Source organism: Haemaphysalis longicornis, unplaced genomic scaffold (genome assembly GCF_048455015.1).
Source record: "Haemaphysalis longicornis isolate Haplotype H1 unplaced genomic scaffold, Haemaphysalis longicornis Haplotype H1 scaffold_10, whole genome shotgun sequence".
Lineage (NCBI taxonomy): Eukaryota > Metazoa > Arthropoda > Arachnida > Ixodida > Ixodidae > Haemaphysalis > Haemaphysalis longicornis.
The window spans coordinates 74,289,741-74,293,520 of NW_027526204.1; positions in this window are offsets into that span (position 1 = coordinate 74,289,741).

Consider the following 3,780-nt stretch of genomic DNA (forward strand, 5'->3'; position numbering starts at 1 on the left):
GTTTAGTGCTTCATCAATGTCTGTAGCAATTAGCATCTGAGGACCCAAATGAGCGCGTGAAGTATTCATCGAAATCCCCTTCCGCTTTTAGTTCTGATAAAATTGCCTTGATAATAAAGGTGGCTTTGTCGCTTGCCAAGCTTACGAAGGTTACTCTGGGTTCTCCTAATAACGCGCATTGTTAAGTTCGCCCTCTTCTTCCCAACGAGACATCTGTGAAAAAGCCAGGCCCCCAAAAGGTGCATAAAATTGGTGTGGAGGGCAGCTACAGCCGCAAGACAAGCGGAAATTTGGCGATATTGGATGCGTCAACACATCACGTGCGCCTCTTCACAATCACAATCATAAAAAGGTGTATGATAAGTAGAGACCGGATTTTAGGCAAATGCCTTTTAAGTTTCTTGTGCTCCTAAGGCGCCATTGTGATATATGATCATGAATTAGAGAATGAGAAGCTTTTTATGGTGTTTTGATAGTGCCTATATATGCCCATTTTCGCGTTTGTATCTAAATGAGCACAAATGCCCGTAAAAGCCTATTTTCAATGCGTATTTCAGTATCGGCGCCTATGTCAACACTATTTAGCATGTCGTTTCGCAGTCGGGCGAAGTTTGAGATCGTTATTCCCGTTACCGGGCAGTGACTGCTCAGAACTCGATAGGGTTCACTCCAGTCTTGTTGTTAAACCAACTGCCGGAAGACAACCGCTATAGCACGAATACAACGGAACCCGCATTTTCACTGAAAAGAGGCATAATTTTAATTAAAACTATCTGTAGTGATGGTAGTTTGCTATTTTTTCGCAAAGTTTTCACCGTTATTCTTAGACTGCGTTATGCGTTTTCTCTAAACATATATCTTCAAACATGTGCAGTCACATCCTCGTTTCTAGAAGCACACTCAAATCCAACTCTGTTATCAAGGCAACGGTTGAGTACCGAACACGCGTTTGTCAGCCAGCAGATCACTCATATATTGAAGAGCCGAAGGTGAAATATCACTGCGCAGATGCATTTCCTTGCGCCTTAAAATTCGCTCTGTCCATAGGCTCTCAAACGCGGTTGTGCACCAAAAATCTGTTCGGCTGCCAAGCACCTCATAAAAATTGCTTTTGAAGTGTGTGTAAGCGTATTTGGCAGTGTTGGGACATCTTGATTGTTCATTCCCATATCACTGCATATGAAGAAATCGGTTGAGGTGTACCTAACAGTCTTCATGCAAGAGCGTATTAATTTCTTTATAAATCGTAGTCTCATGCGTTGATTATTTGTGCCTGTTTCTGTAGCACCGTATTTAAATTGCGTCAGGCAGACAACTATAATCGGGTACGACTTATGAACGGCGGAGGAACTTGCCAGGAACACCCGAACCGGCTGTTCCCCAGCGCGGCGCAAAGCCCGCCTTACTGTGGGTATAGTGAACATGCCGCAAGTGGTTTCAGTGATTTTGCAGGCTTAATTTGCTTATAAATTATTCCAGCGGCGGAGTACAAACTTTTGCTGGTAGGTTTGCAGGTTCGTTGCGGTGGCGAAGGAACCGTTCGCTTGAAGAATTCGGCATTGCTCGCGATGAAGCAGAAGAGATGAGAAGACGATGACGAGACGAAGAGATGATGACAAACAAAAACTGCATTTACAATTAGTTACACAAACGTATTTACAAAAGGGATGAGAAAACCTGGCTGCCTTAGCGATCGACTAACTTGGTTACGCCCTAGGTGTTCAACCTTAGTAACTGACCCTTAGTTACGCCCTAGACGGCAAAGGTTTACTTGCAGTAAGCATGGAGGCTCGCTGGTCTTCCGCCCCAACCAAGTCTGCTGCGGGCTAACTTACGCGAGAGTTTAATTCCTCGCGCCTATTATATGCCGCGCAGCCGATTCTATTGGTCAGGCTGACCTCTCGAATTAACCAATGCTGGAGCCAAACGTGCCTCACTGAATTCCCGCCGTTCGCCTCCTCTCCCAGGCGTGGCGGACACACGAAAACGCGTAAACAGCGGCGACGGAAGTTCCTCACGATTCGGGAGCCCATTGGGTGCCACCGCGCCTACCAATGTCACCGCTCGGCATTGGAAGAGTAACCCGGTGGCCTCAAGGCACGCACTCCGAAGCGGCGTTTTCTCGCCCTAATATGAAGTTTGAAGTTTGAGGTTATTTCGCTTATGATACAATATATTTCCTTGCCTCCCCGAAGACGCACTCGAAGGAGCTTGTATGCGGCCGCGTCCTTTCGAGGCATCTTTAACGGGGGCCGAGCTCCCCGAAATAATGAATGAATGAATTACTTCATTGCAGAGAGGAGAATAAAAAGCCCTGTGGGTAGGGAATGGAAAAGAGGATTGGGAACGACGTCACTAATTAGTTGTAGTACATCTGACTAAGTAATGCTTAAGTTTCAATAGCTTTGCAGCTGTCTCCCGAGGTCTCGTTGGAGCAACACTCACACACTGACCTTCTCCTGAGGGGAGGGGGTATCAGATATAGTTCTTGACGGCACATTACGGCTGGTGTGGCAAGATGGAAGCGCACCGGTGTTCATTTGTGACTGGTCAACTTGGAAAGGTAATCGGTCAGCCATTAAACTATTTTATACAGACCGTTTTTAGGGCAACTTCTGCTGTTTTTTCTAACATTTAGGGGTTGTCCCTAACGTAAATAAGAAACCCATAACAGCGGCGGCCAGAAAGAGAAGCGGGGGGCGGCAATGCGCGCATTCTCCCAGCCCGGGCATGTTATCATCCAATCTCCTCTCCGCCGGCATGACAAAAGGCGTCAGAATACCTACAGGCGCAAACAAAACTAAATGAGAAAAAGGAGGCGATGTCACCTATTAAGCGCAATCTCCGTTTAAAACGCGCGCCCGCGCTGTCATTCGGGGGCGTCGCTTCCACGGAATGATACACTGCATGACGTACCGCGGTTCTTAACTTGTGCCAGAGCGTACCGCTTTTTTTATTCAATACTTTCTGCTCTCAGGTATTCTTTTTCATGTCTGATTCACTACAAGCAACGCTCGAGAAAGAGACAATGACCACTTACATGAATGTTAGCACTTCGCTTGTTGAAGAAAGCCAATGGATCACCATTAGTTTAGCAGTTTATGGGACAATTGGGTCGCAATGCTAACCTGTTGGCGCCTTTGTGCCAAAATAAACAATGGCAATTTTGATCTTCCTGTTGTAGATACAGGTCGCGCACGTGTTCGTGCGAAATTGCTTGCGTTTACGTAAACATTTATGATGCCTATATATATTTCCGACGTGAAAGCCTAAAACGATATTTTGACTGCCTGTATTTTGCACCTAAACTACGCCTTTTTATTCCCTAAAAATTCGGACTACAATGATAACGTACTACCCAGCTCGAGCACGGCCTAGCTTTTAAGTGCGAATGCACTTCTTAAGCGACCCTGAATCACGCGTCCACCGCCGTCCGTCCGTCCGCACCACATACCCACTTACGGCGATTGGCCAAGAAGAGTTCCTAATTTCTTTAGCACATACCCACTTAGGGCGATTGGCCAAGAAGAATTCTTTCGCATCGAGACCGTTCCGGATCAAGTCGATTTGGACGACCCGATGCAGCTGGCCATCGCCCTCAACGCCGTGTCCAAGACCATCTTCTTAAACGAGGAGGGCCACCGCGGGGCGAGGCGAATCGAGCTACAGACCTGCGAGGGCGCGCAACGACCGCACGCGCTCGTGGTGAGCGACGACGGCGAGCGAACCGGCGACCTGGACGAGGCCGCCGTCGCCGACAGGTTGGTCGACCAGTCCCAC